The following is a 27,879-nucleotide window of genomic DNA, read 5'->3' on the forward strand; positions in this document are numbered from 1 at the left end:
ACTGGTAAAAACAACTATAGATGCTCACATGAAGGGCACACTCAGTAGGTCAAGTCACATGGCATCAGTGCCAGGGCAAAGAAGACTGATGGAGGGGGAGCTTGATGAAGGTGAGAGCATGCCATCTGTGCAGCTCTCACAATTTCCCACCTCACTGATGCACAACACATCTACCCTACTACTTCTCTCTTCTACTTCCCACCTTCTCTCAGTCTTCTCTCAAGCTGGCCACCATCCATCTGTAACACCCCCTCTTGCGCACACCAGTCTATTTCACACACTCGTGTGTTGTTCTGCAAATCAGTCTGTGTGTGTAATTTGCCTATGTATTTACTATCACATGTATTCCCAGTTGTAAAACACCAGGAAGAACACCAGTAATTGCAAGGTTTCCTAATTGACTCAAGGGTCACTGACATCAATTGGTAGTTTACAACAATAACCGGGCTGTGAAAATCTCTTTTCAATTTACAGTAGATGTAGAGAGAATGGAGGAGGGGTAGAGATAGGAAGAGAGTGACCTCAGTGCCATACAATCACTGATAAACATCCCCTATGGCAAAGAAGAGGTCAGCACCCAGCGACGGGCAGTGAGATTTTATCTGGAGAGTAAACCTGTCTTGGGAGAAGGAGAATTTCTTGTGCACAGGCCCATTTACCAGAAGCAGTGGAGAGAAATGTGGAAATGGGTGCAGGAAGACAGAGAGAGAGTAAGAGAGAGAGAAAAGGAGGGCTTAAAAGGAAAATCGAATGAAAGGCAGGTATTTCACACCCATAAGGAAGAATACAGACAGTCTTCTAACCTATTGCATCTCAGTGAGAATACGCACTTGCTGAGGTGACGTACTCCAAGGTCTTCTTCTGACCTGTAGTAGACTATTGTTAAACCTCATTTATCCTCTACTCCCATAGTAGTGTTGGGAAAGCCAAATGGGCATATGGGCATTACATCTTTAAAGCCTTTATTTGTGTGTTTAAATGGTGAAAAAAAAAAATCTATTACAATATGGGAAAATTGTCAGCTGATCTCAGTACATGCTGATGGCATCTGGTAGATCTGCTGCATGCTACAGTATGCATTCTTGCAAGTGTTTTACAGTGTAACCTCAAATGTTTAAAGTTATACAGTATGATACATTACTGTTCTGTTTTGGCTTTATTTATCTATTTTTGCCAAAGGCTGAAACTGGAACTCTTAAAGATATCCTACAAAGCAAATACTAATGCAAGTTTAAACTAAAATCTGAATATATTTAAATATCACATCAAATAAACTACTATTAATACACAGAGATAGGAAAGCTTGTCTTTGCACTGAACACTCTCTAGGCAACTAAATATTTATGGCTGGAGTACAATAATTGCATGGGGGCAACTCCTGCTATCTCTGTTGACTTTGTGTTTTTTGCACCAGAGCTTGTTACGTTAGGTCTCTGCCTGTGTGAAGTTCCTCAGCCTGAAGCATCCAATTATTGCCAGGGACTGTCAGTGGACTTGTAACATACATATGCTGTGAAGTTGAAATGAAACAAATGTGGTGTAACAGAACAAAGGCAATTTCTTTTCCTGTGACCCCTTTCATATGTTTGCAATTATAAGGATCACCAAGACATCGAAATAGAATATACACTGTGATATGTCTTGTTTCTTTTCTGCGCTGCACTAACAAGAGATGGGGCTGAATTACAAAAGAAAATGTGTTTGTCTTTGAAGTACAGATCAGCAGTAAAACGTCCAAGGGTGGCTTTTGATCACTGAAGCCTTCATGTAATGTAAGTTGCCCTTTTACTAAATCCCATCGCCTTGTGAGAAAATAAAAATACTGTGCGATCATTACAAGAACTTTAAGATAAAATAGCATCCATTTACTCATCAAAACTGACACAAATTCGTCACCCAGGCGAAATAAATAAATCATCAGACTCTAATAGGCTATATCAAATAAAACTTTAAAAAATGTTTTAAATCCATAAATCCATGCACAAACAACTTTTAAATTGTGAAGAGTTGTGGCCAGTGGAGACAAAAACATTCAACAACCCGCAAGCTGGCCTCCCTGCATGTATCCCCTATCTTCAAGGTTATTGCCAAGCCATTTGTTGCGCGTTAGATAATTGACTCTTAGATGAGGGATAACCATGATTTATGGAGAAAGAGAATACATATTCCTCCATATCTCAGCGGTGATTTATGGCGTGATAGAGCCCAAGTGATGGCCATTTTATCTGATTGTACGTCATGCAAAGTAGTCGATCAAGTCTGCACAATCAGTCACACCTCGTCCCGGCTGAGATGACAAGGATGAGAGACAGGGGCTTCTCTCTCTGGATTTCTCTGGTCTACTTAAAGCTCTTTAAGGCAAGTTATTATATGCAGAGCTGGGTAAACCATGGCCAACTAAATCACACCCACTCCAAACACACACTGACCATGTGGAGGGATTTATGATCCGTATGACGAATAAACCTGAGGTCTTGGAGTGGCATTCGTCATACGCTGGAATGGTCTGTGCCGAGGCTCCACATTTAAAACATATTTGACCTTTTCATGTGCTTATTTTATTTTCAGCTCTCTAATGTACCTCGTTGGCGATTTTAAATGTTCAAATAGATTTTATATGTGGGTCTCTTAATCATAGTCATCATGCAGAAAGGATTTTTTCCGGTGGTTTCGTCATTTCTTTTTGAGTGGCCAATTCAGTCCCTACCACAATAAACTGAATATCAAGCCCTCTCCCTCTGAGAAGCTCAATATTTAATTTGACCATAAGTAACTGACAAGGAGAAAACTTTAACTCCCTCTTGACCTTTAGGATGCAGATCCTTAATACTTGCTCAGATACCGTGTATGAGTGTCTGAGTGTGCTTGGGAATGTGTGTCTGTGTGCGACGGTGGCCCCATTAATTATTAATTCTCCATGTCTAATTCAGGATCCTGTCCTCTCATATTCTGGGGAGTGTTCTCTTCGTGTTGGGAAAGAAATGGAACTATAGGTACAATAGAAGCCTGAGTCCTTGTTGAGATGATTTGCTCTAGATACCTACTGTCCTTTCAGATTTAGCACTGGATATTTGGCAACCAATTTAAAACTCCTCATACTACCTTTAATCTAACCAGCAGTCTTCACACCCAGCACTGATTCAATTTATTAACACTGCCTGTGGCTGTACCTTTCTCCAATTATTTGTCATATTAACCTTTTTCTTGCCCCTGGCTCTCACTGCCTCTGTCCATACCCTTATCACATTGTTTTCTTCTTTTTTCTTTACTGCCTTTGTTTATGTGTGTACTTTCCAGATGTGGAACTCTACAATTCCCTTTCCCCAAAGTCAGATGTATCCATAATGCACATTTCTGCTCAAAAACCATGTGCTAGCTGCAATCTCACTGCTCATTTTCATGCCAAACTGCTACACTCTTCACTGATGAAAATCACTGGAATAAATCTTTTAGGTTACTTTTAAAAAGCAGACACATCCGCTCTACCTAGGGGTGACTACAGTGTGTGCTGAGTGATCAGGGGAGTCACAGTGGGGAGCTTACCAAGTATTCCCTTTAACATTGGTGGATAAAAGAATATATAAAATATATATAAAAGAAGAGAAATGTGACGAGAGTGGACTATGTGTTTTAATTGGATTTGTGCAAATGATGGGGAATAGATTTCTGCTACTCAACATGTCCATGCAAGGTATCTGATTTCAGGTTGTGTTCAGACCATTTTGTTGCATACAGCCCCAGGCTCTTGTCAGGTTTGTCTGCATCTGCGTGTGTCATATGGTTCAAGAAAGAACTATAATGTAAGGCAGGAAGACAGGAAGCAGGAGTGATGTGTTGCATTAAACTGGCAAGCAAATGATCAATAATAGATGAAACTAAGCAAAAACTTGCTAAAGGGGAGCTTCTCAAAATCCCCAGTGATTTTCATTGTTAGAACATCCTGTCCTTGAATGACCAGTGATCCTGTCTGTACATATTGTTCTGGATTTTAATGGTTTCGACTGTACAGTTCATATGGGAAAGAAGTTCTGAGTTGCCATATTGGGAAAATGTAAAGAGGAGCTTGATATTGATGAGCAGGTAAAGCAGATGGTTTATGAGACACTGGAAAAAGAAAAGAGGAATGGCTTTCTGGCCAATTTAAAAGCTACTTATGTGGTATATATGAGATAATAGGAGCTTAATTATTTTTTTTATTTGCAAGAAGCCCTCTCTGTCACTCCAAATCAAGCATCTGTCTCTTTGAGGAACACAAGCCAGGTTCAGGTCTCACTTTCATGCCATGCAGACTTCTAAAATCTACAAACCTGATGGTGCTCTGTATTCAAATGTAAAACATGGATACAGTATTCATTCTAATTCAAAGATCATGTTTCTAAAGTATAAGTTGAGCCATGTAGTTTATAAACTTTTAAAGGGATCCCCTCGCTTTCAATATTTTCTTTTGCATCATCTTTGTTTACTCATTTACCATGTTTCTCTTTTTACATAGCACAGATATGTCATTTCAGCATTTTCTCCTCTACTATTGCAATTAAAAGTGAGCTATGAAACCCACAAACTTTTAGCAAGATTAAAGATCGTTGATGTTCGCAAAGCATTACAAAGTGTCCCAGAGGATGTTATAGTTAGTTATAGTTATAGTTTTTATTTCTGGTATTATATTAAATACAAAACTAATGTTGAAGTTTAAAGGAAGTTATCTCTTATATTGTTCATTGTATAGTTAGTGTACTAAACTTAATCTAAACACAAGAAAGCTGCTGTTTGCTCTGCCACTTGGAGAAGGCAGTAAGTTTTAAGCTACAGGGACTAATGCGGGCTTGATGCAGAGACACTGAAGTCACCACCATGTAAGACCAGCCATTAACTCCACATTTAACCATGAAATGAAAACTCAACAGGAGGCAACAGTTTATTGCAGGTCAGTATGCCCATGCTCTCCCTCTCCCATTCCTCTTTCTTGCTTCGACTCTCTCGGGCTCCTCGTTGAGAGGATTTATATAAATGTTTTACTTGGGCAAGTAAATCCTGCAGTGAGGAATGTCAAAACAGGATAGTGTCCACACAATTTTTCACTGTGACAGACACATATACCCAATATATACTGCATATATCAACATACACAAGTAAAATCACTGAAAATATGTATACACCCTATACATAAAATATATCAAGACACACAAGCACAGACATGAAGATGTGTACTGTGAAAATACATACTCACACAACATCCCATGCTCTCCTTCTCATTCTGATTGACAATATTCCAGCCCAAACCCCTGTAGATATCATTTGCAGGTTCATGCGCCCATGCTGTCAACTTTCAGGGTTTGCCTGAAACAAGAAATGAGATGGGCGTCAACAGCAAAAAAACAACACAGCAACAACTCTGTATACTCAGGGCAGCACTCTATCTGCCAACCCAGGCCTTGGCAACACACCTCTGCTCTAAGATGGCAGCACCAACCCTGTGGTGCAGCAGGGTTCCCTGTGTGAAACCTGATCAGACCTTTTCTCCATGTTGTGCTGTGTGACAGGACACCCTCGACTTTGAGGTTAGGCCAGTTTTTCCACCTTAGCCTGAGGAAGAGAGAGAGAAAGACTGTCGCTTGTATGACCAATATAGTGGTATTTTAAGTATTAATTATTTATTAACTATTTTAAGTATCTAGTATTTAGTTAGTAAGTATTTAGTAAGCTTAATCCTAATATTAGAATGCTAACATGCTAACAATGTAAATTCTCACATGTTTAGCAGGTATAATGTTCACCATCTTATCATAGCGTGCTAGCATACTAACATTCACTAAATAGAACTAAACACAAAGTATAGCTACGGCTGATAAGAATGTCATTAGTTTTTTAGGTATTTGGTCATAAACTAAATTACAATGTTGATCTGATGATGGTAATAGAGGACAAGTCAGTGGATCACCAAAGTTATTAAAATGAATTCTGAGGGGGTCATGAATGTGTATACCAAATTTCATGGCTGTCTGTCCAATAGTTAAGTTTCACTATACAAACTGTCGACCTCATGACGTCAATAGAGGAAAAGTCAGGAATCACCAAAATCATTAGCTAGTTCATCTGGTAGATGTTGAGATAATTCACCAGACAAGTGAAATGTTTGACCTGCTGGTGGCCCAAGAGGAAAGGTCAGGGGATCACCAATGTCACTAGAATTCATCCTCTGGGGACCATGAATGATTGCTCAAAATTTTACTGCAATCCATCCAGTAGTTGTTGTGATATTTCAAGTGGTGGACCGACTGACCATCAGACCAACAGTTGTGTAAATTACATTTTCTGAAGATGTAGGTCAAGAATCACTCTTGACTGCACGGCAGCCAACATGTGTGTGTGGATTTTTTTTTTTCTTTTTTAACTTCACTCCAAATGCACATGCAAATCTCACTTTCAGCGGAATCCAAGTGACACACTCTCAACTCAGGCCTGGCAGCCATGCCTTAAAGCAGACAAAAGCAATCCATGTCTACTTAAAAGAGTATTCTGTTGACTGTGCTGCCACTATACTGCTTGGTCACCTCTTTCACTTGGCCTTCCATGAATGAGGGGAGACTTGACAATATCCATCTCTTCATGCATTAATGGTACTAGTGCTGCTTGGCAAGACACTCAGCTTCCCCTGTAAAACAACAAATTAAAAAAACATAAAAAAAAAAACCTTGCCTCTAATGGTAAGTGTATTCAACTTTAGAAATGTCTATTATACCATCAGTGTAGCTATACACTTACTTCCCTAATTACTCCTTTTTCTGGCATTTTTGTTTTTCATTTAATCCATTAATTACAGAGGCCTTGCCCAGAAAGTGGCTAATGCTATCTAAGTACGAGCATGTCAACACATTCACTGCTGGCTGGACCATATAGTCTGTGTGAGCCAGACTACTTATTAGTGATGTTCGGCAGAATCTGAAAGTTTAATGGATTGTTGTGAATGTCCTTGCCAGGCTCAGCTTTTTAAAGTGCTTGTGTTAATTTTTTCATATGCATCCACCTGTTTGGGATGTACAGAGGAGTCCATCATGAAAATCTATTCATTTTCATTATGATTCAAAACTTACTTTCATTTTTCTTTCTGATATAAGCCTCGTTGATGACATATTTGGTTAAAAAAGTAATGTGTGGCCATGGCATATTCATGTGTAGAGACAAGCCTGAGGCCCTGACTTAGTAATGTGTGAGAACAACATCAGCATGTTACATGTGGTAAGAACATTAGTATGACATGGCCTTACTTGTCCTTTCCATATTATGCATGACAGTGTTATGCATGACAGTACCGTATTGTATCTACTTAGGTAGTGGTCTGGCACCCCAATATCCCTCTGACATGCTTGTGAGCTATGAATCAGCTAGACTCCTCAGGTCATCTGGAACAGGATGTCTGGTTATTCCCTGGGTCTCCACGAAAATTGGTGAAGCTGATTTTAGCTTTTATGCTCCAAGCCGCTGGAACATCCTACCCAATCACGTCTTTAAAAAACTAAAAACTAAACTGAAAACATTCCTTTTTAGCTGTGCTTTTCTGTAGTCTGGTTTGCTGGTCTTAATTATTTTATTTTATTTTATTCCTACTTTTTTAATGGTTTTAACTCACATGTCATATTTTTTACTGGTCAATTGCTGGTCTTAATTATTATTAGATTTAATTTATTTTAGTCCTATTTCTTAATGGTTTTTAACTCACATGTATTATTTATGTGTTTGTTTTAATTGTTTTGACTTATGTCTAATGTTTTATCTTGTAAATTATCCACATACTTTTTGTGGCTGTAGCTTCGGTGGTAGCTCACGCTCTGTGAAGCACATTGTGCTTCCATCTGGAATGAAATGTGCTATATAAATAAAGTTTTGCCTGCTTGCTTACTTTGGCCTATAACCGCTGTGGCATAAAAGATTGCCTGTGTGCTGAGTCAGATACCTGTGACTTCTCCTTCACACCAGTACTGTAAAAGCACAGCTGCTCTGTGTTTGGTCAATGAGAAATGAAGAATAATATTTTAGGACATTTTCAATAAATCTTTCCATCCTTTTGATCTTTTGTTGTGATTGCAGCCATTGCTTTTGTTGTTATAAATTTTAGGTTGGTGAGTGTGTTTTTTTTTAATCAGTTTGTCAGATGAGACTATATAAGCAAGTCAAGAGGTAGCAGTATCTGGTAGGGATATTGTGTCTTTTCTATAGATAGTCTTGACTATCTATAGATAGTCTTTACTATAGAAACCCTGTACACACAATGCAAAATTTGAGAGTCGACTACCTGAACAGACACCATTCAGATAGAATAGACTTTCTGTCAGCCATGAACACACCGTTAAGACACAGAGCATTGGGTACAGTCAGTGTTTTTTGACCTGTGACATATTTTGAGCTGTGCAGGTCTGCACTCGTCTCCTTGACCACAAGCAGTAAGTTGAACTGACTAGTATTAAGGCATCTACAAAACTCAGCCAACATTGTTATTAAAAATGAATGACTGTCTACTCTGCAAGCACTTTTGCAAGATTCCCACAAGTGTGTATGTACTGTATGCACAAAGCAGTATTTAATGTCTACTGTGTAGACCTTTTGTAACAGAGACAATTCTGATGAACTGATTCTAGATTAAGATGCTGTTAACTGTCCTCAAAAGTTTTGTGTTGGTGTTTGACATTTTCTTCTAAATTTCTTAATAAATGTTCCTGTGGTGATAACCAAAGAGGAAGAATAATAATAATGTACTAACAGACGTGCTCCTTAAAGAGGTTAGACGTGGGAATGAAGACACTGATAGTGAGAGGGAGCTTCAGCAGAAGCCTTCTCATGGGTTTTAAGGTCAGCAGCAGCAAACAACATCTGTTGTTGAGAGCACACACACAGCCACCAAAAGCTCAACACACCAAGGATCTTTTAAGGACATTATTACTATTTTTCTATTTTTTGTGGTGTGTGTGTCCATGTGTGGGGTTCAAGAAATAAAAACTCATTTCTGTTCTGTCTAGATGCTTCCTTTTTTTTAATTTCTTTTGGTGGTTCAATCATCTGATTTGCTTTTTATCCCAAATATTTACTGTAATTTTTGCATTTTTTTGTGAAACAGAACACAAATGTTTTATGTGTGTGTATTTAGGTTTCTCTACCCAGATTTCACAGCTTATGTAATATATTTCATCAGAGATTCTAAAAAAGAATCTTTCAGTTTGAAAGGATGCTAGACAAATGAGTTTTCCAACTGCAAAATGTGTTTGTGATCATATTCTAAACAGGTTTTTGTTACCATCTTACCAATTTGCTATTAAACACAATAACCCAGTCATAAGAGAATAAACAGTGTAGCATTCATAACAGCTGTTTAAGTGACAAGTATAACTTCAAGTGTTTTATTCTATTGCTGTAACAAACAAATGTTTTTTTGTTGTTTTCTTTAGTGCAAAGCAATTATCCAAGGTTATCAGATAAGAAAGACCAACCATGTCCTCATGTCACACTTAATTGTACTCACTAGACTTCATATCTGTAATGCTAATGTGTTTATATGAATCTGTGCAGTTCTGTTTCCATTGTGTGTGCATTTGACCTTTTCTGCTCATTTTATTTATTTATTTATTTTCATTCTTTTTTTTTTCTTCCTATCACCTCCTGCACTGAAGACCTACACCATCCTGCCAAAGGCACCACTCCAGGGGGCTGAACTGTTGGCTCTCAGCAGTGGTGGGCAAGTGCTTTTTCATTTTTCACAGTTTTACTGTATTTTTGTTCAAAATGGAATCACAGAACATTTTGTGCTTTATTGAACTTTATACTTCCAATATCTTGCTCCCAGACAGATGTGTGCATTGAGGTAATTTCAGACAGACAAACAAGTAAAGGTTTAAATCACTTACATTATTTGAGTCCTTTGTACATCACAGTTTAGTGGTGCAGATAATGCAAGAAATTCAAATGAAATAAGAAAAAAAACAAGATTCATTTTTCAGGTAAGATCAGCGACTCCAAGCATAGTGAAATATTAAATCTGTGATGTATAATTGATCCATCGCTCTATTAAATACATTTTTTGCCTTGTAAAATCCCATTAGTGCACACCAGGTCTTGAGTTTTGTAATGCTAGTCATGCCCTAGTTCGATGTTCTCCTTGGTCTGAATATTTGGCATCCTCAGACTCAATACAAAGTTGATCACATATAGTAACACATGCTTTCAGTCAAATGGCAGGAATTTGATGCCAGAATTCCACGTGTTGATAATCCTCACTTTGAGAAAAGAATGCATAATTTAACATGATACCTAACTTCAGATTCCCCAGAGCTAGGTATTCTATTAGGGCAACCACTTTCATGAATCTAATTACTTTACCTCTAGACTTATATTGTCCTTAACAGATTCAGAATGTTCCTCAAGCAAAACCTCCTTCCCATCAGTCTTTATTGTGTTTCCTGACTGCCCCTCATTCTTCTTGTCAACAGTGTGCTACTGAAAGCCTATCCTAAGGCTCTCAGAATAGGCGAGGCTTATGCAGTGTGATGAGACTTGTTTTTCATACTATGTTGGCCAGTAAACAAAATGAAACATTTATGAGAGTTTTATGCATGGCATCAGAAGGACCACCGTCTGTGGCTGGATCTGGGATATAATTTGCCTCTCCCTACCCGGTCTGACCCCCTCCTGCTGTGGGCGCTGGGCTAAAAGCAGTGCTGCCTTGTTAGCTCACTGCAAGAGGAGGCAGCAGGTCACTACGGCTGACAACATACCTTTGAACTTGTATACCCATTCTCTCTCTCTCTCTTTATTTTCGATCCCTGCTTTTACAGCCACATCGATCTTCATCTTTCATCCTCTAATTTATCCATTTATCTTTTCTCTGTGGTAGTCATGGCTGCTACTCAAATGGTAGCTACAATTATGACTGTGCAATCACAATCTAGTATGTTCCAACATCCAACATGTAAACAAAACAAAAATGTAAAGTCCCAGTGAAATGATCTGTCCGACGGTCGTAAACCACTTAATTTAGCTACTTAACTCCGCAACTGATACCACCAACCTCAGTCAAAGTGGCTGAGGAGAGTTTCTGTTTTTTGGGTACTGCTCCTCTGAGTCCAACCTGTTCCAATCCACCCTCCTCTGTTGGGCCAAAGTTGATACAGAGCCATCAATTCCATTAAGCACTGGCCTGATACACGAAACTAAATCTCCCCTTTAGAACAGGTCTCTGAACCCGATAAGAGCTGGCAAGGAAATAGACTGAGTTGTAATTCATGATATGTCACCGTCTCAAAGTTTCCCTGCCCACCTTCTCCCCATAGATAACTCCAGACAGTTCTACTTTGTGACTTAATTACAGACTGTGGTAAGTCTGAGATAAAGTCATCTTTTACAGGGGGATTTAGTTTGTCCTAGACTTAAAGCACAAAAATAGGAAGGCTGAGCAGATATTGAATGTAACTATTGATTTCTTCAATTGTTCTAATAAAAACTACACAACCACCTTCTATGTTATTTCCTTGATGATTTCCTTGGTTTCCCATCCACTAACCTAATAAAGAATGTGGCTCATGTTCTCACAATACCAAATAGAGACAATTCTCTGTCTTAATTAGCATCTGCTTTTGTGAAGAGGAGTGTGTTTGCCAATATGCAGATGCCCTCCTGCCAGTATACACTGGTGTATAATCACACATGACCTTGTTCTGTATGAGTTCAAAAGATGTTGAACAGCGAAGAAAAGTGGAACACCTTATATTACTGGCAGACAAAGACCCACAGGAGGTTAGCCAGCTCAACTTTTCATATATAACAAAACTGAGCACACCCCTGTGCAATATCACTAAAATGTTAAATGATTCAAAATAGTATCATCTTACAATAATTGTAGTATTTTTAGGGTAAAGTGTAGGTATTTGATTTTATTTATAATTAAAAACAAACAGGTTAGAAAGATTACGTTGAAAATACAGGTCTCAAAGTACAACCTCAGTGCAACAATGAGTACACCTGTGACCACTGAAACAAAAGTGAGAAAAACTGTGACTTCCAATTCAGACTAATTGCTTGAACAAGGTTATAAAACAGCCTGCGAACGCCACAACTTTCTCAGTTTTGGCCTGGGTTGTGTCTCATGCAACATGGCTCCACATGGTAAGGAATTGCCTGAACAAGACAGAAAACCAGATTGCGAGATTTCATAAAGATGGGAGATGATACAAGATCATCAATAGGCTACTAAAGATAAGCCAAAACACAGTTGTAGCGGTGGTTAGGAGGTACAGGAGGAACCATACGACCGATAACAGGTGCAGTGGCCATCCTCGAAAAATTATGGCACTCACAATTCGCTATTTATGCAAACTTGCATTGAAAAACAGACAGGCAAGTTCTTCTGACTTGGCACAAGGATTATCTGTGGAAATTGGTGTTTCAGTGACTGCTCAGACAGTGTGAAGGACATTGCATGGAGTCAAACTCTACAGGCAACGTCCAATAAGAGAACCATTGCTTACAAAATGGCACAAAACTGCCAGATTAAACTTTGCCAAAGAACATGAATAAGAAGCCTGATGAATACTGGCAGCACATTCTTTGGTCAGATGAAACCAAAATAAATTTGCTTGGATCAGATGGGGTCCAGCATGTTTGGTGTGGACCTGGCCAGGACTACCACAGTGACTGCACAGTGCCGACTGTGAAACGTGGAGATGGGAGTGTGCTGATATAGGGCTGCATGAGTGCAAAAGTTGTAGGGGAGATGACATTTATAGATGGCACTATGATTGCAAGTTTGTATACCCGAATACTGCATAAAAAGATGACTCCAACAGAGCAAAAATCACACAAGTTTTTAAAGAAGTAAAAGTGAAAACTATGAATCCAATACAACAACTTTGAGTATTTTAAAGCGTAAGGTAGAGAAACAAAATCCCTCCAGCAAAGAGCAACTGAAAAGGATAATCTGTGAAGAATGGCAGAACATCTTTTCACAGATTTGTTCTAGACTCATCCATGCCCAGGAGGATTGAATCCATCATCAAAAATAAAGGTGGGCATACAAAATATTAAAAAATAAAGGAATGGAGTCTCACCACTGAAGGGTGTGCTGACTTTTGTTGCAGCTCATTCTTAAATATGGACCTTTCATTATGATTTAATCAGTAAAAAAAATCTTTTTTTGAAATGAATTGGCTTAATTCCTCTTGGGTTTTGTCTAAAAACAAAATAATTGTATTAAATGGACAGGATTTGTGATCATTTAACATTTTAGTGATACTGACCCAGGGTGTGAGTTTTGTTATATACAGTACTGTATGTCTGATTAAGACATCTCAGAAACCTTTAGAAGCTCAACATGCTAACATCAGCATGTTAATATGGTCACAATTACAATGCTAACACGCAGATGCTAGGTAGATATAATACCATCACCACAATCTTAGTTTCATGAGTTAGCATGCTAACATTTGCCAACTAGCACAGGTGAGGCTAATGAGAATGTCATTTATTTTGCAGGTATTGGTCATAAACCCAACTATATGGAAAGAAAAAATTTAGCCTGATGATGGCGCTAAATGACATGTTAAGGAATCACCAATGTTATTACAATCTTGAGGGGGACATGGACATCTGTACCAAATTTCATGGCAGTCCATCCAGCAGTTGACAATACATTTCAAGACAGGGTATCACCAGACTCTTTGGTAGACATCTGAGGGACCATGAAAGTGCAAAATTTTGTGGTAGTCCATCAAGCAGATGTTGAGATATTTCACAGGATAAGTGAAAACCTTTACCTTCTGCTGACCCTGAATTTACTGTAAAGTAAGGGGATCACTGAAGCATGTAATGGATTCATCCATTTGGATATCTACACCAAATTTGATGCCAATCCATCCAACTTTTGCTGAGATAGTTCTCTAAAAAACAAAAATGTCAACCACATGGTGGCGCTAGGGGAAAAGCCAGATATCAGCAAAGTGAGTATGGTTTATCCTCTTGGGATCATGAATGCCTGTAAAAAATTTCGTGGCAATCCATCCAAATGTTGTTGATATTTCAGTCTGGACCAATGTGGCTAAAATGGGTCCATTGCTGAAATAACCACAACATAGAAGAGACATGCAAAAAAGAGAGAAAACACAGGTGAAACAAAAAGTAGTAAAATTCAGATCAAGAGTAAATCCAGATGCTGTCCTTGGAAATAAAATTTGTTACTTAAGATGAAACTGCGGTAGTTTTCAACCTGCACCCTATTTGCCCATCTTTTTGTGTCTATGCCACTAATGGGGACAACAGACTAATGGGGACAAAGTATTGAGTGAGAGTGCTGCAGCTGGCAGCCGCCAAATGGGCAATTGTGTCCCGTCAATCTACACCCACTAAAAGTGCTTGTTTTTGCCAGTGACAGGCTCAGGTTGTTATTATAAGTATCTGACAACATTATGGAAAGGACCATAGAGAGACATAAAACTTTTTCCGTTACCTTTTTTTTTGCTCTGGTCTATTTTTTATTGTGTCTAACCATGTCTCACTCAGGGAGAAGCCTCATTCTGAAATCTCGTGAGAGTTGTGTTGTTGAAATCAGCTAAATATTCAGCCATGACTTTGAAAATCTTTTGGATAACACTAAGCTACACTTTCTGTACTCCAACACAACAAACTCCTCCTGGCACTCCTCTCTCCAATTCTGTCATGACTAAATATGAACTTCAAAAATTGTTGTCCCCATTAGTCACTTAGACACAAAAAGATGAGAAAATAGAGTCCAGGTTGAAAAATATCAAAGTTTCCCTTTAACTGATCCTTACTTTATAAAGATGGATAAAGGAATCAATTCAGTCAGGGTAGAGTTTGGGCTGGGCATCAGCTGCTAAATCAAGAAGATTCACTAGGTTTAGCTCTGGAAAAAAAGTCCCAAATGGCCCAAATAATTCATACTGAAATTAGGGTGCTGCCTAACTTAAGCATGAAAAACCTCTCTTTGAATGTAAAGCACTTTGCTATATCTTAAATGTTCAGTTCTTTTATCCTCTAAAGAGTTTCTGAGCAGTGATACACCAATGAAAGCCATGGCATCATTAAAAATAGGAATAATATTATATTCTGACTGTATATACCAACTAAAATGATTTCCTCTGTGTTCTTGGATACATTTATCCAAAAGAGCAATTTCCTCCTTACCGTAATTGGTGAAAAAGATCAGAAAGAAAGACTCCAGCAATAGCAAACACACACTCCAGGAGGTTGATCATATTGAAACAAATACACAAGATTGCAAGAGTCTGACTACCAGAACTGCTTTTTTCTCTCCCACAAATAAAAAGCATTCCTTTTGTCTTATGGAAAGGCTACAGTCCAATGAAATGATTATTGTTTGCATGAATACACTGGGAGTTGAAAACTTTAGAGTGGAAATGCTGTGTTTGTGTGATATTATCTTTCAAGGTTTGCTGTCAGTCTCTAGATGCGATCAGAGAGGGAGAAAAAAAGTTGGAGCTGGATGTGGAACACAGTGTTCCCAGCGCACACTACAGAAACATATTTGATATTATAGTTGTTGGAGCTTGTGTACAGATTGGCCTGTTGGACAGACAAAATGTGCTACCGCAGAATTTAAATTTAGAAGGATGCTTTTATAACTTCATTCACTGTATAGGCCCCTCATCTTGTTATTCACTTTGAAAAGCTTGTGTTAATGATGTCATCTTTATGTATTACTTGATCGAAAGGAAAGTTCACTAAAACCTTAGATCTGGTTCTTATGTTCTGGCAAGAAACCAGATGAAAATACAAAGAGCAAATACTGCCACAAGTGTCTGCTTCCAGCAGCTCATTATATCAGTAATTATGTCAGTAAACAAGTTCATGTTTGGATGAAAATGGACAGAAAATAAACAGTGTCCAAGTCCGCTGAATCTTATCCCTCAACAGCATCAGCTTGCATTTGGAGTTTTGGGTCAGACATACTTTCCCAGCCCCTTTTTGCAGATGGTGATTAAATCTTTAATTGTCAAGGGGAGGCAGGACTGCAGTGCAGGGAGAGGAAAAACTGGCAAACAGATTTTTAATTATGGACCACTAAATTAAGATACCCAGATTCAGTCTCGTATCTCTGCTGATCTATTCCTCTCTTACCCTCTCTCTATTCCTCTCTCTCTCTCTCTCTCTGCCTCTCCCCACCCCAATGCCCCCTGGCTCTGATTGTATCACTCATTCACAGAGATCATCAGTCATTTCCAGTCACCGTACAACATGGCCGCATATCATAACAGCCCAGGAATGAGAGAGGGAGGGACAGAGAGATAGAGAGAGAGGAAAATGGAAAATGGCGAGGAGAGGAGAGTCTTCCAAAACCTGAAGAATAATTAAGGTTGCTAGTCAAGCAACACTCCCAGTGTTTCTTCAGAAAGATGTTTAAAAGCTGGATCACTTACAGTACGAACAAGACATGTCGTTTAAAAGTATACACAGGACGTTTGTTAAAATAATTCTAATTATACATTCAGCAAATTCGTGTATGCATGGCTCGTTTTTGTTATCACTCATTATGGAAGGAAGGAGTCATTCTAATACACTGGACACCATGCTTCAGTTGTTTAATAGTCCTTGAACGCAAATTAAGACTTTTGAGTTTGAAATGTGACACAAGGCAGAATACCAGTGTGAATATGGAGTGTTTAAAAAAACATGTGAACATCTTTTATGCCTCACTCAGCCCCACAGGCTCAAAATGATTACTGGATATCAAATTGCTCTCAACATGTCTAAAATCTGTTGCCTGAACAGACACAACAATTGTGCGAAAAGTGTCCAATCAGGGTGCCATGTCTGAACATTAACATTCGGTATCAACATACAACGTTAGAATCCATCAAAACAGACTCCATTTATTACACACACACACACACACACACACACACACACACACACACACACACACACACACACACACACACACACATACACACACAAAGACATCAAGCAGAAAATCAAGACCTTTCTGGTATCGTCTTTTTCTGGTGAGTGATGGATTTAATTAGATATTTAGGTGGTAGGTGAAAAAGACTGCTTATAATTTGGTGCTGTGCAGTAGTAGTAAACATATGCGGCAGTAGGATTTGATATGTAAAACAATTTACGTAAAACAATTTTAAAATTCTTTTAAAAAGAAACCTGGCATTATGTTGCTTCTTCTAAAACAAAGTTATGAATGGTTGCTTTGTTTCCCAGCTTAATCATGTTATCACGCTCTATTTCATTAATTTCACATAAACCTTGATCCTTAATTTTCTGTATACAGTAACGAAAGAGAGACATTTGTATCAGTACATCTTGAGCTATATGTCTAGGTAAACTAGAAATACCGCCTCGCGGTTGTATGCCTCCACCAACCAGTTAAGTTGCAGTTTACATCTATGTCTGCCCAGACTCATATAATATTTGTAGTGATGCCTTTGAAGGAATTTAATCAAATCACCGCAGTTTCAAGGTGGGAACCCAAGATTAGTGTCACCAATTCAGTATCTGACCAAATGTGAAACATGGTCACAATCTCTCCTTCTGTTCCTGAGTTATGGCATTGAATAATGGCCAGAAGTGTTTTTGCAGAATATTATGATGTCACAGTGAAGTTAAGCTTTGACCTTTTGGATATAAAATGTCTTCACTTAATCATTTTATCCTGTTAGACATTTGTGTGAAACTTAGTCATAATTAGCGTAGGAATTCTTGAGTTATAGCCAAAAACGTGTTTTGTGAGGTCACACTGACCTTGACCCTTGACCACAAAATTCTAATCAGTACATCCTTGACTACAAGTGGACGTTTGTGCCAGATGTAATGAGATTCCCTCCAGTTTGTGCCAAATTTGAAGAAATTCCCCCAAGGTGTTCCTGAGATATCGCGTTCATGAGAATGGAATGCACGGATAGACGGATGGGCAACCCGGAAACAATAAAGCCTCCGGCCATAGCTGTCATCAGCACGGAGGCATAAAAATATACAGTAGCTTGTTGCTATTACAGTAGTAATTCTTGAAACTAAAACAGCTTAATTTTCTAATTTTAAAATATATGGTTGTGTCAACACCACAAAGAAAAAATTCCCCAAATCCACTGTTTTGTTTTAAGCTGCCAAGGAGGGTGAACCTTGGCGAGCAGAGTGAAATGTTGTTTTAAACAGGCAGAGTGAGGACAGCCTGCCACAGAGTTTGGGTCATCAGTGTGGTCATTAAGCAGACTGTAATGGGCCATGAGAGAGGCTGTTCTGCTCTCGCATCGAGCTGGCCGACCTGTGGATCGCACTGCCATTATCAGCCGATGGATCGCACCATTATGCCCTTGATGGAGGGGAACTCTGAGTATGTCTGGAGGAGGCCGAAAACGGTCACAGTATGCTGCAAATTTGCAGAGAGGGCACACTCATGTACATATGCAGACACACACATTTAAATGTATTATATATACATCCATATTACAAGGTTTTGCATATATTCATAAGTCTAGATTTAGTGAAATTTACACAGACAAGCTCGGACAATTCTAGATCTTTTACTTTTTTGTAGAAATGGTGACATCCAGCATCAGCCCCTGTCTCCTCTTCAGTTGTACTGTTTTGCTCTGCACCTGTGTTGTTCAATGAATTCACTTCAGTTCTTTTACTGTTGTTGTATTTCACAAAGAAAAGCTAAAGGTCATGGACATCTGCATGCAGCAGGGAAAGTCAAACGTGAGGGATCACACAGAAGAACGAGACAAAGATGGTAAGGGAGAGAATGACAGAAATGCATTCACCACTACAAACGCTAATCACAGTAAATGTCAACCCAGCCACTCACTCCTGCCATTCCTTCCTTATTTATTTCATTTCCTGCCACAGACTTGTCTGTCCGGGTGACTTCCTGACAAAATGAAATGTGTTTCTTTTGTCTAGATGCCTAATGAGGCAGCTTTCATAAAAAGAGAAGGAATAAAAAAAGAAATTCCTAGCTATAAGATTGTCTTGGGAAAAGAAATAGACCAGCAACTCTTATCTGTGGCAGTCTTGTATTCCAGTATTCACCATCTGCTCATTATTTCTTCACTCTATCCACTCTGTGGTAGTTGAAATATCATGTCCTAGGACAGAGCACACATAGGTTTTCATGTTTTATCTAAATAAACTGAATCCAGATCACTTTCTTCAATGAGATATTCATATAGGATTAACAAAAAGTGATGTTTTTTTGTAGACATAGCCTGAAAAACCTCCGTCCAAAAACATCACCAAACACCCTCTCATCCCTTGAAGTTATCCCACGTCTATTCGTCCAAGTTTTTGATGGCCAAGTATGTAGCCAGCAGACATTGCAACTCTCATTAATCTTAGAGTGACTTTCCTGGTGGGAGTTTGGGAATTGTAGCCTGTTATGTCTCTCTCCACATCTAGTGAGTGCTCAGTCCTGCTGCCAGCAGTGGTCCGAAGAAGCAAAGAGGAGGCCAGTCTCGATGGAGAGGGACGTGGGCAGCATAAGCCCACAGCAGCTCTAGGACAACACTCACACAGCGCAGCAGTTGGCCAGACAAACTGTGCTGAGAGTCAAACTCACTCAGCTGGCTTGTGGACCTCACTGATATTTAAAGCCTGTATGAGAGACAGCACATTTGGTGGGGAGATGATGCGAGCAGGGGTTAACTTTCTTCATAATTCAGAATATCAAAAGATAGTTGATTTCACAGTTAGGGATTATTTCTTGTCATTTCATCCTACCCTCCCTCATGCAATCTGCTTCATCTGTTTTCCTCTTTGTCTCTTATTAAGCTTTCACAAAGCGCACACAAATGTCTTATTTGCCTGCCAACCAATCAGAGCAGGAGGTCTGGACATGCCACTAATTGTGGTCATTTGGCCAACTCTTCTGGTTGCCAATAGAAATGAGGTTAGTATGGTAAATTTGCATGGTGCATAACACCATCCAATAAACAGGGATCTTAAAATGTTGCCAGAGTTCAACATTTACATGAAATTATTTCTTATGACCCGTTTTCTCATATCTTGTTATTTTTCTAAGGTAAAGCCATTTTGCAAACTTTCCATTGTTAGAAAATAAATAAATAAATAAATGCATTATATTTTACATACACTAATGATAATGGACTCAACATTTGATTTATTTTCACAAACCTACAATCTGCTTCTTAGAATTCAATTAAACTAAAACAAAATACAATCAACTGTCCGCATTCATGTTAAGACCAAAATTCATCATGCATGCTTTTTTAGTATTCAGTCAAAGTGATTGATCTGCATGTCAGCAGTAGAGGCATGCTAAGGTGAAATGGTCTTTTTCCAGTGCAGTCCCACCATGCCCTGTATCCTGACCTTTTGTCCAATTCATCAATTACTCCCCTGTTTTTTAAACTCATTTATACTGACCGCAGGAAAAAATAGATACAACATACTGTAACTCAGTGCATGCACATACAAACACACAGTGTTGCACACAGGTTCTGTATAGCCGCACACACCAACACATTCTTACACAAAATGATTAATGATCAGGCTTGAGTAGGTTCACTCCTCTATAGGCTGGACTGATTTCCCCCGTGTGACTAGAGTACTTTATTGCAAACACACTTAAACATTCACGTGGACATTTGTAATGATGCAAATCATCAAAAATGCTCACGTTGTACTCAAAATGTTCGACTTACTCTAGTGTTAAACCTGGTTGTATAACTTGAACTCTTATTTTAACATTACTCGACAGCAATGAGCAACAGGTGGCATATAAAAAGATAATCTGACAGACCATATTTTGAGCATAAGCATGTCCTGTTCTTAAATTTTAATAAATGTACTAAAATATTGCATCATTATCCTAAAAACACATTTGCCTTATACACGGGTGAGCAAACATTTAACATGCTGTCATTCCCCTGGGCGTCAATAAAGACGTGAGCTGTTCACATCTATCCAATAGCACGGTGACACATCTTCATCATCAGCCTATCATAATGCAGCTGTCTTTTTAAATATGTTTTCTCCCTCTCTGCCTTAGTGTTTTCATTGTGCCGTTTTGCGTGCCCCACCACCTCCCCATCACCGCCTAGTCTTTGCAGTTTCATCAGTGCATCACTTCATCAACCTCATCTGCCTTATAAGTCTCAGAAGTCATCAGCCACCACCAGTGTCCAGATTCCATGGGGGGATTTATCTCACTACTGCTCAGGACTGATGTCACTCGATTCAAAATCTCCCTGTCGAGTCTAAACACCAAAGACTTGTGACAACACTTAATCATCAATATCATCTGTATAATAAACAATACTTTTTGCTTCATTCACTTGTCTCTCCTGATTGAAATGTCTATACACTGAATATGAAGCTAAAAGCCAGGAGACTTATAGCTTAAACCACCCCCATAAACCAGAATGTGTTGTTTCTGAACTGTGGTTTTAATACAGTTCAAACAAACCAGATGTAACATGTCAATTAATAGTCATCCATCCATCCATCCATACATCCATTTTCCGCCACTTATCCGGGACCAGGTAATGGTTGCATCAGGCTGAGTAAGGAAACTCAGACATCCTTCTTCCCGGCAATGCCCTCCAGCTCCTCCTGGGGGATCCCAAGGTGTTCCCAGGCCAGGAGAGATATATAATCCCTCCAGCGTGTTCTGGGTCTGCCCTGGGGTGTCGTACCAGTCGGACATGCCCGGAACACCTCCAGAGGGAGGCGTCCAGTAGGCATCCTAACCAGGTGCCCAAACTACCTCAGCTGGCTTCTTTTAATGCAAAGGAGCAGCGGCTCTACTCTAAGCTCCTCGTGGATGTCCGAGTTCCTCACCCTATCTTTAAGTCTGAGCCCAGACACTCTCTGGAGGAAACTCATTTCGGCCGATCAATTAAGTTAGATCTTTTCTACCTTTGGTCAGAGCCAGGCTAGCAGTTTCCCCCTGCTTCAGGTGTTTATGCTAAGCTAAGCTAACAAGCTGCTGGCTCCAGCTTCATATTTAGCGGACAGGATAGTGGTATCATTCTTCTTATCTTACTCTGTGCAAGAAAGCAAATAATTCTCCAAATTGTCAATATATTGCTTTTATGATTGTAGGTTGAAAGGAGAAACTAATTTTACAAATACTTGTAAATTAATTTTAAAAGAAAAAAACACTGTTATATACATTTTAAACATTGATATACATTTTTTCTATTTAAAGCTTTGTTTTAATTCTGTCTGTATCTCTCTACCTGCCAGTGCTCCCTGATGCCTGTAGTACAAGAACAACTTGTAACAAATGACCCTCTTAGACAGGAGATGTCTGGCATAAAATTATTTATACAGATGTCCTCTGTGATAACATGGCAGCATCTTTGTCCCTCGCTCTCCAGAATGCCTACATGGCTCCCAAAGCATAGAACACACCTCAATTCATCACTTATGTGAGGGAAATTGCATTGCATACATGTCAAATTCCCGGAAGGTGTACAGAAAGTGAATCAAAAGACTGATAAATGCAAATACTAAGATGTGAACTACCATACAGTATATTATGTCAGTTATGAAGAAGAATGGATTCAAAAACACAGTAAACTGAGGTCAGTTGTGGAATACCAGACTGCCATTTCACACCTCTCCTTGTAGAGTTCATCATTATACAACATTCAGATCCATCAAGCTTGCTACTATTGAGTAAACCCTTTTCTCAGAATGGACATTTAGCTATGGAATTAACTTCTATTTTGATGCATCGCTTTGACCCTTGGCAGAGAGGGTGAGTGTGATTTGTGTACTACGTGTACTACTAGGCCATTGCTCTTATACTGTAATACAAACATGACAATGAATAGCTAAATTAAGACCACTTATTGTACATGTAAATACAGATATAGAGAAATCCATGGCAGCTTGCCATGACATACCCATATTCTATAGTGAACCTTTGGAAAGTCTCAGCGAGAAAGCCATTAACTGAGCTATGATGCTTGTCACCCCGCATTTGATCAATGCTTGGATTTTAAAGCCTCTTTTAAAATGTCACATCTACTTAATATCACATTATTCACCAGATAGAGTCCAGGCTTTTAAGGTTTTTCATGCCTTGTATAGTGGTAGAAATTCCTTCTCTCATGAAAATACCGGGGCAAATGTCACCTGAATGGTCATTTGTATATTGAACATCAAGGAGTTCATGCCATTTTAAATGTCCTTTTCACGTGTTATGTGAATGAGAGTAAATCTGCATTTTTGTCTTGAGGTTTATATCCAGGAAAATTACATTTCAGCTTGCAAATTGTTTGCGTAACATTGCAGGAAAAAAAATTAACCCCAGCCACTTATTCAGCTAAAAATGTGCAGGACATGCTACATAACACACAGAGTGTTACAATAGTGTGAAAAAAAGCACACAAACATGGCACTGAGCCCTTATTTGCTGCTCTTATTTTATCCTCCTCCAAGTACAGCACATGAAACTAGACAGCTTAACACTAGAGGGCTCACATGTATTGCCATACAGTGGAGGTCCTCTTTGTTGGGGTGGGTGTTTGAAATCTCCTGCCATCACACAGATGACTGTCCAGTGTATTATTGATTATGCTTTATTGTGTCAAAACATCCCTTTAATAGATGCAGACAAAGATCTACTAAGTAGATGGAATATAGGGTCTGGATTTATAAGCAACACTGCACATACTGAGGCAGAGGAATTTTCAGAAATTTAGATGAATTTAGAAGGATGGGGAGAAAGGAGGGAGAAAGGTGGCAGGGGGCATTTTAAGATTGGTATTAGTGTGTGCATATGTGTGTGTGTGTCTGTGCATGAGAGACTGTGTGACTATGTCTGTGTGTGCATTCCTGTGTTTCCTGATGTTCAAGTCTTGTAAAGTTTGTTTTCGTGTGCACGCTCTATCACACCGTCAAGTCAATCCTACATGGCAGCAGCGCACGTGTAAGCCTTAACAAACCGAGCAGCTGGTCTCCCCTGTGGGAGTCATTAGCAGTGAAGCTCATCCTTTTGTCACACACTCCAGTGTCTGTCCCTCACCTCTCAGCCCATCCTCGGGGCCCATCATGTTCCCTTGCACACCTGGCTTTACTTCCTTCTTCTCGCCGACTTCAAGGCTCCTCTGGCTGGCTGCTCCCATAGACACTGAGCTAGATAAATAGAAAGAGGAGGAGAGAAGGTGAATGAGCAAGATAGAGACAGGGTTGAATAAAAAAAACATAGATAGGGAAGGGGCAGACGGAGGGAATGAGGTCTGTCAGCTCTCCACAACCTACTATCAAAGTCCTGGAGGACACGTCCCACCCCCCATACTTCTCCTTGTACAGTTACTGTGGAGACAAAGAGAGCTCACTTTCCTCCTCTGCACCGGTTCCCATGTTATTTCCTTGAGTCCCTTGTCTCCCTCATCCGTCCATACAGCTGTCCTAGCCTGACTGCCTGCCTGCCTTCGCCCGCTGCCACTCTGCAGTCATGCCACAGGGAGAGTCGGTTATATGAAAGCCTCCTCTTTTCCCCTAATCTCAGCATGGCAGAGAGGCTGGAGCTGGCTTTGCTTCAGATACACAGACCCCCACTCGCTTGCCTGTGCCCAGAAAAATCTCTGCTCATACTTACTACTGACAGTATGCCAACGCACGCTCCACACCAGCCCAACAAGCCCCAACGCTTGTCTCTTTTGTGGCTCAGCTTTGACCCTACTCAACCTTGCGTGTGCTTATTAAGATGTAAATTCAAATTGTTAGTCTGGACTGCTATCAGTGTTTGTGAAATGCATTGGGGTACTAAGAGGTGGATTGAAGAGAAGATAGGGAGTAAGCAGGATTTAGGGATGAGTGCTGTTCCAGGAATTCAATAGTTCTCCAATGGAGGTGTCCCCTGACTCATCTATATCAGGCAGAAAATGAAGTGTAATTGATCCCTGGGGTGGGTGGTTCAAGAGAAAAGAATACATCTTTCCTGTCAGCTAGCTGACTTGGAAATGCTGTTGCCATGGCCCTGAATTGAGGAAAATTAACTTGATTTCTTGGCTTGTTGTATACTGTATCTGTACTGTATCTACTCACTTGGGATGGTTTAGGATTCTTCCCAGAGGACCAAGGCCATCCCTCACTGGATCCGAACAGAGACAGCGCTGATTGGGAATGAACTCCCCTTATAGATTTTCGCTCCAAATAAAGTGGCTCATTCCCTCCGAATGGCCATGACCCCAACACAATTAACCTGGCAATTTGTCACTTTCAAGGGCATCCACTGGGAGTTTGGGGAAATTGGCCAACTCGTCATCATCCTTCATTCCCTGATCGGTAATGGAAGAGAGGAGAGATGATAGACATGATTTACCATATCCTATACTATACATTACCTCTCTCTCCTCATCCCCTCCTCTCTTTTCCTTCCACTCATTCTTCATCCCGCTTCTCAAAATTATCTCCACATTTTGCTTAGATATGTTTACTCCATCATATGCAGGTGTCACTCATCACTACACTGATGTCTGAGTCCTAAGTCACATCTTTTACTTAAGAATCACTGTATACCCTCCTTTACTAGCCTGTTAATCACTACTGCAATGACTGCATGTGGAAGCAAAGCAGTGTGGGTCCTCCCAACTGGATGAATGAAAATACCATTGATTTCCTATGGAGGCACAGTGCCAGGCCCAGTGCACAGGCACACAGGGTAGATCAGGTGTTAATGAATATCAATGTTAATCTAATGAAGGAGCAGAAAAAAGAAGGGAAGAAAAGCAAGCTAGAAGCAGACTGTGGAGCGAGATGAGCTTTCAAAAGTTACTTGAGTTAAAATACTGTAAAATTAAACATACACTAAAAAGAGTTTATTCTTTTAATCTCAATGTAGAAGTTATTAGTTAAAAGACCAAAGTTATTGTCAAAGTATTATTAATAATAAACAAATTTCCACTAGTGTAGGAGGTTTTTAATGTAATGTAACTTGTTATCTTTCACAGTCCTAATAATAAACCATAGTTTTCCTTGGCAACTATTCCTTTAGACAAACACAGAGGAGCTTTTACTTTATCACAGCCATTCTTGTTTGGCCTTATCCCTCTATATAGGAGCGATTATCAGGGCGACAGGGTGAAGCCTGTCGTCTCAACACACAACAGGTCAAAGCAGACTGTCCTCCCCTTGCTCTGCAACCATTGTTAATTCTCTCTTATTTTACACCATTGATCTCCTGCCTCCCAGCCCAAACATCCAGCTCTTTGTGGAGCTGTTAAGCTGCTCCACTACCGGACTTTCTGCCCTCTTGTTGCAAGCCTGATATTGATCCCCAGCTCCCTCTGAACTGCCGACTGGGGGGGGGGGGGGGAAGAAGCAAAGGTGAGGTACTTGGTACAAAGAATGAAGAGACTGTCCTCCCAAGAAAAACAAGAGCATCAGGTGTTTTCACAAATATCCGAAAATGACATATGTTTATGTTCAAGAAACAAAGCCCTCTAGTGGCCATAGTATGACTCTTGTCCACAGGGAGCAAAGCAGGAAGTAGAGTGACTTTATTATAGGAATGACAAAATAAACAGAAAGATGATGTTGGGATAGAGGGATAGGTCAAGAAAACACTGGACTATGAGAGACTGCTATTTGTTTCCTGTTTTCTACTGACAGTCAACTACAGCGTCTTTTAACCATGACCGTAATTGGTCCCTAACCAAGTGGTTATTATTGTAACCATGATGACAAAGGTCCCCTAACTTTAAAAAAGTAGTAATTTCAACCCAAACCATTATGTTTCCCCACACTTAACCAACTACTTATTTTAACCCAAACCATGATTATTCCCTACCATAAACAGGTTGCTTTTGTGCCTAAACCAAACCAAAACTTAACCATAGCAGTGTAAGGTCAGAAAACACTCTACTTTTTGAAACAGCCATGTCTCCCTGTTTCCCTTGGAGGACTTGTTTAGAATGAAACAATAATTCTAATGATATAATGAAGAACACTAGTGTCATTTACAGTTATAGTCAATTTATCTCTGTCCACATTCACATTTCCTTTGATTATTTTGTAATCCATGCTCTATTGTGTCCAATTGTTTCTTTTTTTTTTTTTTTAAATGTACAACATTGTTAAATCTACTATCAAATAACTGCTGGCCTAGCAAAGACCCCTAAACAAGAATACATGGATGTGACATTTTTTGATGACACCTGACCCAATTTTCTAATGAGTCCGCCAAACTTTGCTCGATGGTGCTATGGTGTTCAAAAACTCTGCAGGGTACCTTTAATTTTCTCCCAGCCTCAGAGATGAATTCAACAATATGAATTTGGCTGGCAGTGCCTCTTCATCCTTGACTTCTTTTTAAAGCTTTGGAAACAAGTTAGCTGGATTTTGTGGATTTTGAGAATTTGTTTGTGAAGCTGCTCTTTTCAAGACTTAACCTTCATGCTCAATTTTCTTGTCCTCATTTTATTCATCTTCAGCCCTATAAGTACAACATTTACAACACCTAGACAATAGGCACAAACTAATAAATAATTGGATAAACAATAAACACTACTATTAAACAAAGCTGCCCTTTTACAGACTATAAAGGAGACAAGCAAGTCTTTGTGGAAGTCAGCAACCCCAGGGAGCCATCCATCCCCTCACCCATCCCTTTTTTTACCTGCTTATTAAGCTCAAAGCTGCCCACACATCATTCTGCAAGGTCCTCCAGCTCCTCCTAGGAGACAACCAAGCACTTCCAGGTCAGCTGCAAGGTGTCCTCTCTCCAGTGTGTCCTGGGCCTGCCCTGGGATCTCAGTGGGGAGCCTTAATTACTACCTCATTTAGCTTCTCTCACTGTAGAGGTGTAACAACTCAGTGCCCAATAGGGGTGGGCTGATCACATCATAGGTTGAGCAGAAACCATAAAATTAACAC

General features: G+C 39.6%; 1 long non-coding RNA gene across 2 annotated transcripts in view; it reads right to left on the minus strand.

Annotated features, from left to right (window-relative positions):
• The window catches only part of LOC121913030, a 91,502-nt gene extending 65,218 nt beyond the window's left edge, over window positions 1-26,284 (minus strand). For both annotated transcript variants that reach the window (XR_006100197.1, XR_006100198.1), the window contains exons 1-5: window positions 25,051-26,284; window positions 24,026-24,135; window positions 6,552-6,652; window positions 5,445-5,583; window positions 5,228-5,337 (exon numbers count right to left, since the gene is read on the minus strand). This is a non-coding gene — a long non-coding RNA (uncharacterized LOC121913030). The remainder of the gene's footprint in view (window positions 1-5,227; window positions 5,338-5,444; window positions 5,584-6,551; window positions 6,653-24,025; window positions 24,136-25,050) is intronic.
• Between the last annotated feature and the right edge of the window lie 1,595 nt (window positions 26,285-27,879).

The sequence above is a fragment of the Thunnus maccoyii genome, chromosome 15 (assembly GCF_910596095.1).
Source record: "Thunnus maccoyii chromosome 15, fThuMac1.1, whole genome shotgun sequence".
Classification (NCBI taxonomy): domain Eukaryota; kingdom Metazoa; phylum Chordata; class Actinopteri; order Scombriformes; family Scombridae; genus Thunnus; species Thunnus maccoyii.